This window comes from Musca autumnalis, unplaced genomic scaffold (assembly GCF_047663935.1).
Source record: "Musca autumnalis isolate F117 unplaced genomic scaffold, ASM4766393v1 scaffold_2, whole genome shotgun sequence".
NCBI classification, from domain to species: domain Eukaryota; kingdom Metazoa; phylum Arthropoda; class Insecta; order Diptera; family Muscidae; genus Musca; species Musca autumnalis.
In genome coordinates this window covers 30,038,804-30,058,870 of record NW_027411755.1, presented here as the reverse complement: position 1 = coordinate 30,058,870, position 20,067 = coordinate 30,038,804, and positions in this window count along the sequence as shown.

Below are 20,067 nucleotides of genomic sequence, written 5' to 3'. Positions count from 1 at the left end.
AATCCACGTTTATTGGTCAGAATTTCTATAGCAAAATATTCTTTAAAAATCACGTTTATTGGTCAGAATTTCTATTGAACAATATTCTTTAAAAATCCACGTTTACTGGTCTGAAGTTCTATGGAAAAATATTCTTTAAAAATCCACTTTTATTAGTCTGAAATTCTATGAAAAAATATTCTTTAAAAATCCACGTTTACTGGTCTGAAGTTCTATGGAAAAATATTCTTTAAAAATCCACTTTTATTAGTCTGAAATTCTATGAAAAAATATTCTTTAAAAATCCACGTTTATTGGTCTGAAATTCAGTAGAAAAAATATTCTTTAAAAATCCACGTTTATTGGTCTGAAATTCAGTAGAAAAATATTGTTTAAAAATCCACGTTTATTGGTCTGAGGATGGATGAAAAATATTCTTTAAAAATCCACGTTTATTGGTCTGAGGATGGATGAAAAAATATTCTTTAAAAATCCACGTTTATTAGTCTGAAATTCTATGGAAAAATATTCTTTAAAAATCCACGTTTATTAGTCTGAAATTCTATGGAAAAATATTCTTTAAAAATACACGTTTATTAGTCTAAAATTCTATGGAAAAATATTCTTTAAAAATCCACGTTTATTAGTCTGAAATTCTATGAAAAAATATTCTTTAAAAATCCACGTTTATTGGTCTGAGGATCAATGAAAAAATATTCTTTAAAAATCCACGTTTATTGGTCTGAGGATCAATGAAAAAATATTCTTTAAAAATCCACGTTTATTGGTCTGAGGATCAATGAAAAAATATTCTTTAAAAATCCACGTTTATTGGTCTGAGGATGTATGAAAAAATATTCTTTAAAAATCCACGTTTATTGGTCTGAGGATGTATGAAAAAATATTCTTTAAAAATCCACGTTTATTGGTCTGAGGATCAATGAAAAAATATTCTTTAAAAATCCACGTTTATTGGTCTGAGGATGTATGAAAAAATATTCTTTAAAAATCCACGTTTATTGGTCTGAGGATGTATGAAAAAATATTCTTTAAAAATCCACGTTTATTGGTCTGAGGATGTATGAAAAAATATTCTTTAAAAATCCACGTTTATTGGTCTGAGGATCAATGAAAAAATATTCTTTAAAAATCCACGTTTATTGGTCTGAGGATCAATGAAAAAATATTCTTTACAAATCCACGTTTATTGGTCTGAGGATCAATGAAAAAATATTCTTTAAAAATCCACGTTTATTGGTCTGAGGATGGATGAAAAAATATTCTTTAAAAATCCACGTTTATTGGTCTGAGGATGGATGAAAAAATATTCTTTAAAAATCCACGTTTATTGGTCTGAGGATGGATGAAAATATATTCTTTAAAAATCCACGTTTATTGGTCTGAGGATGGATGAAAAAATATATTTTAAAAATCCACGTTTATTGGTCTGACGATGGATGAAAAAATATTCTTTAAAAATCCACGTTTATTGGTCTGAGGATGGATGAAAAAATATTCTTTAAAAATCCACGTTTAATTGTCCACGTTTTATTTAAAAATCCACATTAATTAGTCTGAGGATCAATGAAAAAATATTCTTTAAAAATCCACATTAATTGGTCTGAGGATCAATGAAAAAATATTCTTTAAAAATCCACGTTTATTGGTCTGAGGATCAATGAAAAAATATTCTTTAAAAATCCACGTTTATTGGTCTGAGGATCAATGAAAAAATATTCTTTAAAAATCCACGTTTATTGGTCTGAGGATCAATGAAAAAATATTCTTTAAAAATCCACGTTTATTGGTCTGAGGATCAATGAAAAAATATTCTTTAAAAATCCACGTTTATTGGTCTGAGGATGGATGAAAAAATATTCTTTAAAAATCCACGTTTATTGGTCTGAGGATCAATGAAAAAATATTCTTTAAAAATCCACGTTTATTGGTCTGAGGATCAATGAAAAAATATTCTTTAAAAATCCACGTTTATTGGTCTGCGGATGGATGAAAAAATATTCTTTAAAAATCCACGTTTATTGGTCTGAGGATGGATGAAAAAATATTCTTTAAAAATCCACGTTTATTGGTCTGAGGATGGATGAAAAAATATTCTTTAAAAATCCACGTTTATTGGTCTGAGGATGGATGAAAAAATATTCTTTAAAAATCCACGTTTATTGGTCTGAGGATGGATGAAAAAATATTCTTTAAAAATCCACGTTTATTGGTCTGAGGATGGATGAAAAAATATTCTTTAAAAATCCACGTTTATTGGTCTGAGGATGGATGAAAAAATATTCTTTAAAAATCCACGTTTATTGGTCTGAGGATGGATGAAAAAATATTCTTTAAAAATCCACGTTTTGGTCTGAGGATGGATGAAAAAATATTCTTTAAAAATCCACGTTTATTGGTCTGAGGATGGATGAAAAAATATTCTTTAAAAATCCACGTTTATTGGTCTGAGGATGGATGAAAAAATATTCTTTAAAAATTCACGTTTATTGGTCTGAGGATGGATGAAAAAATATTCTTTAAAAATCCACGTTTATTGGTCTGAGGATGGATGAAAAAATATTCTTTAAAAATCCACGTTTATTGTTGTGTTGTTTGGGTGAAAAAATATTCTTTAAAAATCCACGTTTGTTGTTGTGTTGTTTGGGTGAAAAAATATTCTTTAAAAATCCACGTTTATTGGTCTGAGGATGGATGAAAAAATATTCTTTAAAAATCCACGTTTATTGTTGTGTTGTTTGGGTGAAAAAATATTCTTTAAAAATCCACGTTTGTTGTTGTGTTGTTTGGGTGAAAAAATATTCTTTAAAAATCCACGTTTATTGGTCTGAGGATGGATGAAAAAATATTCTTTAAAAATCCACGTTTATTGTTGTGTTGTTTGGGTGAAAAAATATTCTTTAAAAATCCACGTTTGTTGTTGTGTTGTTTGGGTGAAAAAATATTCTTTAAAAATCCACGTTTATTGGTCTGAGGATGGATGAAAAAATATTCTTTAAAAATCCACGTTTATTGTTGTGTTGTTTGGGTGAAAAAATATTCTTTAAAAATCCACGTTTGTTGTTGTGTTGTTTGGGTGAAAAAATATTCTTTAAAAATCCACGTTTATTGGTCTGAGGATGGATGAAAAAATATTCTTTAAAAATCCACGTTTATTGGTCTGAGGATGGATGAAAAAATATTCTTTAAAAATCCACGTTTATTGGTCTGAGGATGGATGAAAAAATATTCTTTAAATATTCCACGTTTATTGTTGTGTTGTTTGGGTGAAAAAATATTCTTTAAAAATCCACGTTAATTGGTCTGAGGATGGATGAAAAAATATTCTTTAAAAATCCACGTTTATTGTTGTGTTGTTTGTGTGAAAAAATATTCTTTAAAAATCCACGTTTATTGGTCTGAGGATGGATGAAAAAATATTCTTTAAAAATCCACGTTTATTGTTGTGTTGTTTGGGTGAAAAAATATTCTTTAAAAATCCACGTTTATTGGTCTGAGGATGGATGAAAAAATATTCTTTAAAAATCCACGTTTATTGGTCTGAGGATGGATGAAAAAATATTCTTTAAAAATCCACGTTTATTGGTCTGAGGATGGATGAAAAAATATTCTTTAAAAATCCACGTTTATTGTTGTGTTGTTTGTGTGAAAAAATATTCTTTACAAATCCACGTTTATTGGTCTGAGGATGAATGAAAAAATATTCTTTAAAAATCCACGTTTATTGGTCTGAGGATGGATGAAAAAATATTCTTTAAAAATCCACGTTTATTGGTCTGAGGATGGATGAAAAAATATTCTTTAAAAATCCACGTTTATTGGTCTGAGGATGGATGAAAAAATATTCTTTAAAAATCCACGTTTATTGGTCTGAGGATGGATGAAAAAATATTCTTTAAAAATCCACGTTTATTGTTGTGTTGTTTGTGTGAAAAAATATTCTTTAAAAATCCACGTTTATTGGTCTGAGGATGGATGAAAAATATTCTTTAAAAATCCACGTTTATTGTTGTGTTGTTTGGGTGAAAAAATATTCTTTAAAAATCCACGTTTATTGTTGTGTTGTTTGGGTGAAAAAATATTCTTTAAAAATCCACGTTTATTGGTCTGAGGATGGATGAAAAAATATTCTTTAAAAATCCACGTTTATTGGTCTGAGGATGGATGAAAAAATATTTTTTTAAAATCCACGTTTATTGGTCTGAGGATGGATGAAAAAATATTCTTTAAAAATCCACGTTTATTGTTGTGTTGTTTGTGTGAAAAAATATTCTTTACAAATCCACGTTTATTGGTCTGAGGATGAATGAAAAAATATTCTTTAAAAATCCACGTTTATTGGTCTGAGGATGGATGAAAAAATATTCTTTAAAAATCCACGTTTATTGGTCTGAGGATGGATGAAAAAATATTCTTTAAAAATCCACGTTTATTGGTCTGAGGATGGATGAAAAAATATTCTTTAAAAATCCACGTTTATTGGTCTGAGGATGGATGAAAAAATATTCTTTAAAAATCCACGTTTATTGTTGTGTTGTTTGTGTGAAAAAATATTCTTTAAAAATCCACGTTTATTGGTCTGAGGATGGATGAAAAATATTCTTTAAAAATCCACGTTTATTGTTGTGTTGTTTGGGTGAAAAAATATTCTTTAAAAATCCACGTTTATTGTTGTGTTGTTTGGGTGAAAAAATATTCTTTAAAAATCCACGTTTATTGGTCTGAGGATGGATGAAAAAATATTCTTTAAAAATCCACGTTTATTGGTCTGAGGATGGATGAAAAAATATTTTTTTAAAATCCACGTTTATTGGTCTGAGGATGGATGAAAAAATATTCTTTAAAAATCCACGTTTATTGGTCTGAGGATGGATGAAAAAATATTCTTTAAAAATCCACGTTTATTGGTCTGAGGATCAATGAAAAAATATTCTTTAAAAATCCACGTTTATTGGTCTGAGGATGGATGAAAAAATATTCTTTAAAAATCCACGTTTGTTGTTGTGTTGTTTGGGTGAAAAAATATTCTTTAAAAATCCACGTTTATTGGTCTGAGGATGGATGAAAAAATATTCTTTAAAAATCCACGTTTATTGGTCTGAGGATGGATGAAAAAATATTCTTTAAAAATCCACGTTTATTGGTCTGAGGATCAATGAAAAAATATTCTTTAAAAATCCACGTTTATTGGTCTGAGGATGGATGAAAAAATATTCTTTAAAAATCCACGTTTATTGGTCTGAGGATCAATGAAAAAATATTCTTTAAAAATCCACGTTTATTGGTCTGAGGATCAATGAAAAAATATTCTTTAAAAATCCACGTTTATTGGTCTGCGGATGGATGAAAAAATATTCTTTAAAAATCCACGTTTATTGGTCTGAGGATGGATGAAAAAATATTCTTTAAAAATCCACGTTTATTGGTCTGCGGATGGATGAAAAAATATTCTTTAAAAATCCACGTTTATTGGTCTGAGGATGGATGAAAAAATATTCTTTAAAAATCCACGTTTATTGGTCTGAGGATGGATGAAAAAATATTCTTTAAAAATCCACGTTTATTGGTCTGAGGATGGATGAAAAAATATTCTTTAAAAATCCACGTTTATTGGTCTGAGGATGGATGAAAAAATATTCTTTAAAAATCCACGTTTATTGGTCTGAGGATGGATGAAAAAATATTCTTTAAAAATCCACGTTTATTGGTCTGAGGATGGATGAAAAAATATTCTTTAAAAATCCACGTTTTGGTCTGAGGATGGATGAAAAAATATTCTTTAAAAATCCACGTTTATTGGTCTGAGGATGGATGAAAAAATATTCTTTAAAAATCCACGTTTATTGGTCTGAGGATGGATGAAAAAATATTCTTTAAAAATTCACGTTTATTGGTCTGAGGATGGATGAAAAAATATTCTTTAAAAATCCACGTTTATTGGTCTGAGGATGGATGAAAAAATATTCTTTAAAAATCCACGTTTATTGTTGTGTTGTTTGGGTGAAAAAATATTCTTTAAAAATCCACGTTTGTTGTTGTGTTGTTTGGGTGAAAAAATATTCTTTAAAAATCCACGTTTATTGGTCTGAGGATGGATGAAAAAATATTCTTTAAAAATCCACGTTTATTGTTGTGTTGTGTGAGTGTAAAAATATTCTTTAAAAATCCACGTTTATTGTTGTGTTGTGTGAGTGTAAAAATATTCTTTAAAAATCCACGTTTATTGGTCTGAGGATGGATGAAAAAATATTTTTTTAAAATCCACGTTTATTGGTCTGAGGATGGATGAAAAAATATTCTTTAAAAATCCACGTTTATTGGTCTGAGGATGGATGAAAAAATATTCTTTAAAAATCCACGTTTATTGGTCTGAGGATGGATGAAAAAATATTCTTTAAAAATCCACGTTTATTGTTGTGTTGTTTGGGTGAAAAAATATTCTTTAAAAATCCACGTTTGTTGTTGTGTTGTTTGGGTGAAAAAATATTCTTTAAAAATCCACGTTTATTGGTCTGAGGATGGATGAAAAAATATTCTTTAAAAATCCACGTTTATTGGTCTGAGGATGGATGAAAAAATATTCTTTAAATATTCCACGTTTATTGTTGTGTTGTTTGGGTGAAAAAATATTCTTTAAAAATCCACGTTTATTGGTCTGAGGATGGATGAAAAAATATTCTTTAAAAATCCACGTTTATTGTTGTGTTGTTTGTGTGAAAAAATATTCTTTAAAAATCCACGTTTATTGGTCTGAGGATGGATGAAAAAATATTCTTTAAAAATCCACGTTTATTGTTGTGTTGTTTGGGTGAAAAAATATTCTTTAAAAATCCACGTTTATTGGTCTGAGGATGGATGAAAAAATATTCTTTAAAAATCCACGTTTATTGGTCTGAGGATGGATGAAAAAATATTCTTTAAAAATCCACGTTTATTGTTGTGTTGTTTGTGTGAAAAAATATTCTTTACAAATCCACGTTTATTGGTCTGAGGATGAATGAAAAAATATTCTTTAAAAATCCACGTTTATTGGTCTGAGGATGGATGAAAAAATATTCTTTAAAAATCCACGTTTATTGGTCTGAGGATGGATGAAAAAATATTCTTTAAAAATCCACGTTTATTGGTCTGAGGATGGATGAAAAAATATTCTTTAAAAATCCACGTTTATTGGTCTGAGGATGGATGAAAAAATATTCTTTAAAAATCCACGTTTATTGGTCTGAGGATGGATGAAAAAATATTCTTTAAAAATCCACGTTTATTGGTCTGAGGATGGATGAAAAAATATTCTTTAAAAATCCACGTTTATTGTTGTGTTGTTTGTGTGAAAAAATATTCTTTAAAAATCCACGTTTATTGGTCTGAGGATGGATGAAAAAATATTCTTTAAAAATCCACGTTTATTGTTGTGTTGTTTGGGTGAAAAAATATTCTTTAAAAATCCACGTTTATTGTTGTGTTGTTTGGGTGAAAAAATATTCTTTAAAAATCCACGTTTATTGGTCTGAGGATGGATGAAAAAATATTCTTTAAAAATCCACGTTTATTGGTCTGAGGATGGATGAAAAAATATTTTTTTAAAATCCACGTTTATTGGTCTGAGGATGGATGAAAAAATATTCTTTAAAAATCCACGTTTATTGGTCTGAGGATGGATGAAAAAATATTCTTTAAAAATCCACGTTTATTGGTCTGAGGATGGATGAAAAAATATTCTTTAAAAATCCACGTTTATTGTTGTGTTGTTTGGGTGAAAAAATATTCTTTAAAAATCCACGTTTGTTGTTGTGTTGTTTGGGTGAAAAAATATTCTTTAAAAATCCACGTTTATTGGTCTGAGGATGGATGAAAAAATATTCTTTAAAAATCCACGTTTATTGGTCTGAGGATGGATGAAAAAATATTCTTTAAATATTCCACGTTTATTGTTGTGTTGTTTGGGTGAAAAAATATTCTTTAAAAATCCACGTTTATTGGTCTGAGGATGTATGAAAAAATATTCTTTAAAAATCCACGTTTATTGGTCTGAGGATGTATGAAAAAATATTCTTTAAAAATCCACGTTTATTGGTCTGAGGATGTATGAAAAAATATTCTTTAAAAATCCACGTTTATTGGTCTGAGGATGTATGAAAAAATATTCTTTAAAAATCCACGTTTATTGGTCTGAGGATGTATGAAAAAATATTCTTTAAAAATCCACGTTTATTGGTCTGAGGATGTATGAAAAAATATTCTTTAAAAATCCACGTTTATTGGTCTGAGGATGTATGAAAAAATATTCTTTAAAAATCCACGTTTATTGGTCTGAGGATGTATGAAAAAATATTCTTTAAAAATCCACGTTTATTGGTCTGAGGATGTATGAAAAAATATTCTTTAAAAATCCACGTTTATTGGTCTGAGGATGTATGAAAAAATATTCTTTAAAAATCCACGTTTATTGGTCTGAGGATGTATGAAAAAATATTCTTTAAAAATTCACGTTTATTGGTCTGAGGATGTATGAAAAAATATTCTTTAAAAATCCACGTTTATTGGTCTGAGGATGTATGAAAAAATATTCTTTAAAAATCCACGTTTATTGGTCTGAGGATGTATGAAAAAATATTCTTTAAAAATCCACGTTTATTGGTCTGAGGATGTATGAAAAAATATTCTTTAAAAATCCACGTTTATTGGTCTGAGGATGTATGAAAAAATATTCTTTAAAAATCCACGTTTATTGGTCTGAGGATGTATGAAAAAATATTCTTTAAAAATCCACGTTTATTGGTCTGAGGATGTATGAAAAAATATTCTTTAAAAATCCACGTTTATTGGTCTGAGGATGTATGAAAAAATATTCTTTAAAAATCCACGTTTATTGGTCTGAGGATGTATGAAAAAATATTCTTTAAAAATCCACGTTTATTGGTCTGAGGATGTATGAAAAAATATTCTTTAAAAATCCACGTTTATTGGTCTGAGGATGTATGAAAAAATATTCTTTAAAAATCCACGTTTATTGGTCTGAGGATGTATGAAAAAATATTCTTTAAAAATCCACGTTTATTGGTCTGAGGATGTATGAAAAAATATTCTTTAAAAATCCACGTTTATTGGTCTGAGGATCAATGAAAAAATATTCTTTAAAAATCCACGTTTATTGGTCTGAGGATCAATGAAAAAATATTCTTTAAAAATCCACGTTTATTGGTCTGAGGATCAATGAAAAAATATTCTTTAAAAATCCACGTTTATTGGTCTGAGGATCAATGAAAAAATATTCTTTAAAAATCCACGTTTATTGGTCTGAGGATCAATGAAAAAATATTCTTTAAAAATCCACGTTTATTGGTCTGAGGATCAATGAAAAAATATTCTTTAAAAATCCACGTTTATTGGTCTGAGGATCAATGAAAAAATATTCTTTAAAAATCCACGTTTATTGGTCTGAGGATCAATGAAAAAATATTCTTTAAAAATCCACGTTTATTGGTCTGAGGATCAATGAAAAAATATTCTTTAAAAATCCACGTTTATTGGTCTGAGGATCAATGAAAAAATATTCTTTAAAAATCCACGTTTATTGGTCTGAGGATCAATGAAAAAATATTCTTTAAAAATCCACGTTTATTGGTCTGAGGATCAATGAAAAAATATTCTTTAAAAATCCACGTTTATTGGTCTGAGGATCAATGAAAAAATATTCTTTAAAAATCCACGTTTATTGGTCTGAGGATGTATGAAAAAATATTCTTTAAAAATCCACGTTTATTGGTCTGAGGATGTATGAAAAAATATTCTTTAAAAATCCACGTTTATTGGTCTGAGGATGTATGAAAAAATATTCTTTAAAAATCCACGTTTATTGGTCTGAGGATCAATGAAAAAATATTCTTTAAAAATCCACGTTTATTGGTCTGAGGATCAATGAAAAAATATTCTTTAAAAATCCACGTTTATTGGTCTGAGGATGGATGAAAAAATATTCTTTAAAAATCCACGTTTATTGGTCTGAGGATGGATGAAAAAATATTCTTTAAAAATCCACGTTTATTGGTCTGAGGATGGATGAAAAAATATTCTTTAAAAATCCACGTTTAATTGTCCACGTTTTATATAAAAATCCACATTAATTAGTCTGAGGATGTATGAAAAAATATTCTTTAAAAATCCACGTTTATTGGTCTGAGGATCAATGAAAAAATATTCTTTAAAAATCCACGTTTATTGGTCTGAGGATGGATGAAAAAATATTCTTTAAAAATCCACGTTTATTGGTCTGAGGATCAATGAAAAAATATTCTTTAAAAATCCACGTTTATTGGTCTGAGGATCAATGAAAAAATATTCTTTAAAAATCCACGTTTATTGGTCTGAGGATCAATGAAAAAATATTCTTTAAAAATCCACGTTTATTGGTCTGAGGATGTATGAAAAAATATTCTTTAAAAATCCACGTTTATTGGTCTGAGGATCAATGAAAAAATATTCTTTAAAAATCCACGTTTATTGGTCTGAGGATGGATGAAAAAATATTCTTTAAAAATCCACGTTTATTGGTCTGAGGATCAATGAAAAAATATTCTTTAAAAATCCACGTTTATTGGTCTGAGGATCAATGAAAAAATATTCTTTAAAAATCCACGTTTATTGGTCTGCGGATGGATGAAAAAATATTCTTTAAAAATCCACGTTTATTGGTCTGAGGATGGATGAAAAAATATTCTTTAAAAATCCACGTTTATTGGTCTGAGGATGGATGAAAAAATATTCTTTAAAAATCCACGTTTATTGGTCTGAGGATCAATGAAAAAATATTCTTTAAAAATCCACGTTTATTGGTCTGAGGATCAATGAAAAAATATTCTTTAAAAATCCACGTTTATTGGTCTGAGGATGGATGAAAAAATATTCTTTAAAAATCCACGTTTATTGGTCTGAGGATCAATGAAAAAATATTCTTTAAAAATCCACGTTTATTGGTCTGAGGATCAATGAAAAAATATTCTTTAAAAATCCACGTTTATTGGTCTGAGGATCAATGAAAAAATATTCTTTAAAAATCCACGTTTATTGGTCTGAGGATGGATGAAAAAATATTCTTTAAAAATCCACGTTTATTGGTCTGAGGATCAATGAAAAAATATTCTTTAAAATCCACGTTTATTGGTCTGAGGATCAATGAAAAAATATTCTTTAAAAATCCACGTTTATTGGTCTGAGGATGTATGAAAAAATATTCTTTAAAAATCCACGTTTATTGGTCTGAGGATCAATGAAAAAATATTCTTTAAAAATCCACGTTTATTGGTCTGAGGATGGATGAAAAAATATTCTTTAAAAATCCACGTTTATTGGTCTGAGGATCAATGAAAAAATATTCTTTAAAAATCCACGTTTATTGGTCTGAGGATCAATGAAAAAATATTCTTTAAAAATCCACGTTTATTGGTCTGCGGATGGATGAAAAAATATTCTTTAAAAATCCACGTTTATTGGTCTGAGGATGGATGAAAAAATATTCTTTAAAAATCCACGTTTATTGGTCTGAGGATGGATGAAAAAATATTCTTTAAAAATCCACGTTTATTGGTCTGAGGATCAATGAAAAAATATTCTTTAAAATCCACGTTTATTGGTCTGAGGATCAATGAAAAAATATTCTTTAAAAATCCACGTTTATTGGTCTGCGGATGGATGAAAAAATATTCTTTAAAAATCCACGTTTATTGGTCTGAGGATGGATGAAAAAATATTCTTTAAAAATCCACGTTTATTGGTCTGAGGATCAATGAAAAAATATTCTTTAAAATCCACGTTTATTGGTCTGAGGATGGATGAAAAAATATTCTTTAAAAATCCACGTTTATTGGTCTGAGGATGGATGAAAAAATATTCTTTAAAAATCCACGTTTATTGGTCTGAGGATGGATGAAAAAATATTCTTTAAAAATCCACGTTTATTGGTCTGAGGATCAATGAAAAAATATTCTTTAAAAATCCACGTTTATTGGTCTGAGGATCAATGAAAAAATATTCTTTAAAAATCCACGTTTATTGGTCTGAGGATGGATGAAAAAATATTCTTTAAAAATCCACGTTTATTGGTCTGAGGATCAATGAAAAAATATTCTTTAAAAATCCACGTTTATTGGTCTGAGGATCAATGAAAAAATATTCTTTAAAAATCCACGTTTATTGGTCTGAGGATCAATGAAAAAATATTCTTTAAAAATCCACGTTTATTGGTCTGAGGATGGATGAAAAAATATTCTTTAAAAATCCACGTTTATTGGTCTGAGGATCAATGAAAAAATATTCTTTAAAAATCCACGTTTATTGGTCTGAGGATCAATGAAAAAATATTCTTTAAAAATCCACGTTTATTGGTCTGAGGATGTATGAAAAAATATTCTTTAAAAATCCACGTTTATTGGTCTGAGGATCAATGAAAAAATATTCTTTAAAAATCCACGTTTATTGGTCTGAGGATGGATGAAAAAATATTCTTTAAAAATCCACGTTTATTGGTCTGAGGATCAATGAAAAAATATTCTTTAAAAATCCACGTTTATTGGTCTGAGGATCAATGAAAAAATATTCTTTAAAAATCCACGTTTATTGGTCTGCGGATGGATGAAAAAATATTCTTTAAAAATCCACGTTTATTGGTCTGAGGATGGATGAAAAAATATTCTTTAAAAATCCACGTTTATTGGTCTGAGGATGGATGAAAAAATATTCTTTAAAAATCCACGTTTATTGGTCTGAGGATCAATGAAAAAATATTCTTTAAAAATCCACGTTTATTGGTCTGAGGATCAATGAAAAAATATTCTTTAAAAATCCACGTTTATTGGTCTGCGGATGGATGAAAAAATATTCTTTAAAAATCCACGTTTATTGGTCTGAGGATGGATGAAAAAATATTCTTTAAAAATCCACGTTTATTGGTCTGAGGATGGATGAAAAAATATTCTTTAAAAATCCACGTTTATTGGTCTGAGGATGGATGAAAAAATATTCTTTAAAAATCCACGTTTATTGGTCTGAGGATGGATGAAAAAATATTCTTTAAAAATCCACGTTTTGGTCTGAGGATGGATGAAAAAATATTCTTTAAAAATCCACGTTTATTGGTCTGAGGATGGATGAAAAAATATTCTTTAAAAATCCACGTTTATTGGTCTGAGGATGGATGAAAAAATATTCTTTAAAAATCCACGTTTATTGGTCTGAGGATGGATGAAAAAATATTCTTTAAAAATCCACGTTTATTGGTCTGAGGATGGATGAAAAAATATTCTTTAAAAATCCACGTTTATTGGTCTGAGGATCAATGAAAAAATATTCTTTAAAAATCCACGTTTATTGGTCTGAGGATCAATGAAAAAATATTCTTTAAAAATCCACGTTTATTGGTCTGAGGATGGATGAAAAAATATTCTTTAAAAATCCACGTTTATTGGTCTGAGGATGGATGAAAAAATATTCTTTAAAAATCCACGTTTATTGGTCTGAGGATGGATGAAAAAATATTCTTTAAAAATCCACGTTTATTGGTCTGAGGATGGATGAAAAAATATTCTTTAAAAATCCACGTTTATTGGTCTGAGGATGGATGAAAAAATATTCTTTAAAAATCCACGTTTTGGTCTGAGGATGGATGAAAAAATATTCTTTAAAAATCCACGTTTATTGGTCTGAGGATGGATGAAAAAATATTCTTTAAAAATCCACGTTTATTGGTCTGAGGATGGATGAAAAAATATTCTTTAAAAATCCACGTTTATTGGTCTGAGGATGGATGAAAAAATATTCTTTAAAAATCCACGTTTATTGGTCTGAGGATCAATGAAAAAATATTCTTTAAAAATCCACGTTTATTGGTCTGAGGATCAATGAAAAAATATTCTTTAAAAATCCACGTTTATTGGTCTGAGGATCAATGAAAAAATATTCTTTAAAAATCCACGTTTATTGGTCTGAGGATCAATGAAAAAATATTCTTTAAAAATCCACGTTTATTGGTCTGCGGATGGATGAAAAAATATTCTTTAAAAATCCACGTTTATTGGTCTGAGGATGGATGAAAAAATATTCTTTAAAAATCCACGTTTATTGGTCTGAGGATGGATGAAAAAATATTCTTTAAAAATCCACGTTTATTGGTCTGAGGATGGATGAAAAAATATTCTTTAAAAATCCACGTTTATTGGTCTGAGGATGGATGAAAAAATATTCTTTAAAAATCCACGTTTATTGGTCTGAGGATGGATGAAAAAATATTCTTTAAAAATCCACGTTTATTGGTCTGAGGATGGATGAAAAAATATTCTTTAAAAATCCACGTTTATTGGTCTGAGGATGGATGAAAAAATATTCTTTAAAAATCCACGTTTATTGGTCTGAGGATCAATGAAAAAATATTCTTTAAAAATCCACGTTTATTGGTCTGAGGATCAATGAAAAAATATTCTTTAAAAATCCACGTTTATTGGTCTGAGGATGGATGAAAAAATATTCTTTAAAAATCCACGTTTATTGGTCTGAGGATCAATGAAAAAATATTCTTTAAAAATCCACGTTTATTGGTCTGAGGATCAATGAAAAAATATTCTTTAAAAATCCACGTTTATTGGTCTGAGGATCAATGAAAAAATATTCTTTAAAAATCCACGTTTATTGGTCTGAGGATGGATGAAAAAATATTCTTTAAAAATCCACGTTTATTGGTCTGAGGATCAATGAAAAAATATTCTTTAAAAATCCACGTTTATTGGTCTGAGGATCAATGAAAAAATATTCTTTAAAAATCCACGTTTATTGGTCTGAGGATGTATGAAAAAATATTCTTTAAAAATCCACGTTTATTGGTCTGAGGATCAATGAAAAAATATTCTTTAAAAATCCACGTTTATTGGTCTGAGGATGGATGAAAAAATATTCTTTAAAAATCCACGTTTATTGGTCTGAGGATCAATGAAAAAATATTCTTTAAAAATCCACGTTTATTGGTCTGAGGATCAATGAAAAAATATTCTTTAAAAATCCACGTTTATTGGTCTGCGGATGGATGAAAAAATATTCTTTAAAAATCCACGTTTATTGGTCTGAGGATGGATGAAAAAATATTCTTTAAAAATCCACGTTTATTGGTCTGAGGATGGATGAAAAAATATTCTTTAAAAATCCACGTTTATTGGTCTGAGGATGGATGAAAAAATATTCTTTAAAAATCCACGTTTATTGTTGTGTTGTTTGGGTGAAAAAATATTCTTTAAAAATCCACGTTTGTTGTTGTGTTGTTTGGGTGAAAAAATATTCTTTAAAAATCCACGTTTATTGGTCTGAGGATGGATGAAAAAATATTCTTTAAAAATCCACGTTTATTGTTGTGTTGTGTGAGTGTAAAAATATTCTTTAAAAATCCACGTTTATTGTTGTGTTGTGTGAGTGTAAAAATATTCTTTAAAAATCCACGTTTATTGGTCTGAGGATGGATGAAAAAATATTTTTTTAAAATCCACGTTTATTGGTCTGAGGATGGATGAAAAAATATTCTTTAAAAATCCACGTTTATTGGTCTGAGGATGGATGAAAAAATATTCTTTAAAAATCCACGTTTATTGGTCTGAGGATGGATGAAAAAATATTCTTTAAAAATCCACGTTTATTGTTGTGTTGTTTGGGTGAAAAAATATTCTTTAAAAATCCACGTTTGTTGTTGTGTTGTTTGGGTGAAAAAATATTCTTTAAAAATCCACGTTTATTGGTCTGAGGATGGATGAAAAAATATTCTTTAAAAATCCACGTTTATTGGTCTGAGGATGGATGAAAAAATATTCTTTAAATATTCCACGTTTATTGTTGTGTTGTTTGGGTGAAAAAATATTCTTTAAAAATCCACGTTTATTGGTCTGAGGATGGATGAAAAAATATTCTTTAAAAATCCAGTTTTATTGTTGTGTTGTTTGTGTGAAAAAATATTCTTTAAAAATCCACGTTTATTGGTCTGAGGATGGATGAAAAAATATTCTTTAAAAATCCACGTTTATTGTTGTGTTGTTTGGGTGAAAAAATATTCTTTAAAAATCCACGTTTATTGGTCTGAGGATGGATGAAAAAATATTCTTTAAAAATCCACGTTTATTGGTCTGAGGATGGATGAAAAAATATTCTTTAAAAATCCACGTTTATTGGTCTGAGGATGGATAAAAAAATATTCTTTAAAAATCCACGTTTATTGTTGTGTTGTTTGTGTGAAAAAATATTCTTTAAAAATCCACGTTTATTGGTCTGAGGATGGATGAAAAAATATTCTTTAAAAATCCACGTTTATTGGTCTGAGGATGGATGAAAAAATATTCTTTAAAAATCCACGTTTATTGTTGTGTTGTTTGTGTGAAAAAATATTCTTTAAAAATCCACGTTTATTGGTCTGAGGATGGATGAAAAAATAATCTTTAAAAATCCACGTTTATTGGTCTGAGGATGGATGAAAAAATATTCTTTAAAAATCCACGTTTATTGGTCTGAGGATGGATGAAAAAATATTCTTTAAAAATCCACGTTTATTGGTCTGAGGATGGATGAAAAAATATTCTTTAAAAATCCACGATTATTGGTCTGAGGATGGATGAAAAAATATTCTTTAAAAATCCACGTTTATTGGTCTGAGGATGGATGAAAAAATATTCTTTAAAAATCCACGTTTATTGTTGTGTTGTTTGGGTGAAAAAATATTCTTTAAAAATCCACGTTTATTGGTCTGAGGATGGATGAAAAAATATTCTTTAAAAATCCACGTTTATTGGTCTGAGGATGGATGAAAAAATATTCTTTAAAAATCCACGTTTATTGGTCTGAGGATGGATGAAAAAATATTCTTTAAATATTCCACGTTTATTGTTGTGTTGTTTGGGTGAAAAAATATTCTTTAAAAATCCACGTTTATTGGTCTGAGGATGGATGAAAAAATATTCTTTAAAAATCCACGTTTATTGTTGTGTTGTTTGGGTGAAAAAATATTCTTTAAAAATCCACGTTTATTGGTCTGAGGATGGATGAAAAAATATTCTTTAAAAATCCACGTTTATTGGTCTGAGGATGGATGAAAAAATATTCTTTAAAAATCCACGTTTATTGGTCTGAGGATGGATGAAAAAATATTCTTTAAAAATCCACGTTTATTGTTGTGTTGTTTGGGTGAAAAAATATTCTTTAAAAATCCACGTTTGTTGTTGTGTTGTTTGGGTGAAAAAATATTCTTTAAAAATCCACGTTTATTGGTCTGAGGATGGATGAAAAAATATTCTTTAAAAATCCACGTTTATTGTTGTGTTGTTTGGGTGAAAAAATATTCTTTAAAAATCCACGTTTATTGGTCTGAGGATGGATGAAAAAATATTCTTTAAAAATCCACGTTTATTGTTGTGTTGTTTGGGTGAAAAAATATTCTTTAAAAATCCACGTTTGTTGTTGTGTTGTTTGGGTGAAAAAATATTCTTTAAAAATCCACGTTTATTGGTCTGAGGATGGATGAAAAAATATTCTTTAAAAATCCACGTTTATTGTTGTGTTGTTTGGGTGAAAAAATATTCTTTAAAAATCCACGTTTATTGGTCTGAGGATGGATGAAAAAATATTCTTTAAAAATCCACGTTTATTGGTCTGAGGATGGATGAAAAAATATTCTTTAAAAATCCACGTTTATTGGTCTGAGGATGGATGAAAAAATATTCTTTAAAAATCCACGTTTATTGTTGTGTTGTTTGGGTGAAAAAATATTCTTTAAAAATCCACGTTTATTGGTCTGAGGATGGATGAAAAAATATTCTTTAAAAATCCACGTTTATTGTTGTGTTGTTTGGGTGAAAAAATATTCTTTAAAAATCCACGTTTATTGGTCTGAGGATGGATGAAAAAATATTCTTTAAAAATCCACGTTTATTGGTCTGAGGATGGATGAAAAAATATTCTTTAAAAATCCACGTTTATTGGTCTGAGGATGGATGAAAAAATATTCTTTAAATATTCCACGTTTATTGTTGTGTTGTTTGGGTGAAAAAATATTCTTTAAAAATCCACGTTTATTGGTCTGAGGATGGATGAAAAAATATTCTTTAAAAATCCACGTTTATTGGTCTGAGGATGGATGAAAAAATATTCTTTAAAAATCCACGTTTATTGTTGTGTTGTTTGGGTGAAAAAATATTCTTTAAAAATCCACGTTTATTGGTCTGAGGATGGATGAAAAAATATTCTTTAAAAATCCACGTTTATTGTTGTGTTGTTTGGGTGAAAAAATATTCTTTAAAAATCCACGTTTATTGGTCTGAGGATGGATGAAAAAATATTCTTTAAAAATCCACGTTTATTGGTCTGAGGATGGATGAAAAAATATTCTTTAAAAATCCACGTTTATTGGTCTGAGGATGGATGAAAAAATATTCTTTAAATATTCCACGTTTATTGTTGTGTTGTTTGGGTGAAAAAATATTCTTTAAAAATCCACGTTTATTGGTCTGAGGATGGATGAAAAAATATTCTTTAAAAATCCACGTTTATTGTTGTGTTGTTTGGGTGAAAAAATATTCTTTAAAAATCCACGTTTATTGGTCTGAGGATGGATGAAAAAATATTCTTTAAAAATCCACGTTTATTGGTCTGAGGATGGATGAAAAAATATTCTTTAAAAATCCACGTTTATTGGTCTGAGGATGGATGAAAAAATATTCTTTAAAAATCCACGTTTATTGTTGTGTTGTTTGGGTGAAAAAATATTCTTTAAAAATCCACGTTTGTTGTTGTGTTGTTTGGGTGAAAAAATATTCTTTAAAAATCCACGTTTATTGGTCTGAGGATGGATGAAAAAATATTCTTTAAAAATCCACGTTTATTGTTGTGTTGTTTGGGTGAAAAAATATTCTTTAAAAATCCACGTTTATTGGTCTGAGGATGGATGAAAAAATATTCTTTAAAAATCCACGTTTATTGTTGTGTTGTTTGGGTGAAAAAATATTCTTTAAAAATCCACGTTTGTTGTTGTGTTGTTTGGGTGAAAAAATATTCTTTAAAAATCCACGTTTATTGGTCTGAGGATGGATGAAAAAATATTCTTTAAAAATCCACGTTTATTGTTGTGTTGTTTGGGTGAAAAAATATTCTTTAAAAATCCACGTTTATTGGTCTGAGGATGGATGAAAAAATATTCTTTAAAAATCCACGTTTATTGGTCTGAGGATGGATGAAAAAATATTCTTTAAAAATCCACGTTTATTGGTCTGAGGATGGATGAAAAAATATTCTTTAAAAATCCACGTTTATTGTTGTGTTGTTTGGGTGAAAAAATATTCTTTAAAAATCCACGTTTATTGGTCTGAGGATGGATGAAAAAATATTCTTTAAAAATCCACGTTTATTGTTGTGTTGTTTGGGTGAAAAAATATTCTTTAAAAATCCACGTTTATTGGTCTGAGGATGGATGAAAAAATATTCTTTAAAAATCCACGTTTATTGTTGTGTTGTTTGGGTGAAAAAATATTCTTTAAAAATCCACGTTTATTGGTCTGAGGATGGATGAAAAAATATTCTTTAAAAATCCACGTTTATTGGTCTGAGGATGGATGAAAAAATATTCTTTAAAAATCCACGTTTATTGGTCTGAGGATGGATGAAAAAATATTCTTTAAAAATCCACGTTTATTGTTGTGTTGTTTGGGTGAAAAAATATTCTTTAAAAATCCACGTTTATTGGTCTGAGGATGGATGAAAAAATATTCTTTAAAAATCCACGTTTATTGGTCTGAGGATGGATGAAAAAATATTCTTTAAAAATCCACGTTTATTGGTCTGAGTTAGGATGAAAAAATATTCTTTAAAAATCCACGTTTATTGGTCTGAGGATGGATGAAAAAATATTCTTTAAAAATCCACGTTTATTGGTCTGAGGATGGATGAAAAAATATTCTTTAAAAATCCACGTTTATTGGTCTGAGGATGGATGAAAAAATATTCTTTAAAAATCCACGTTTATTGGTCTGAGGATGGATGAAAAAATATTCTTTAAAAATCCAC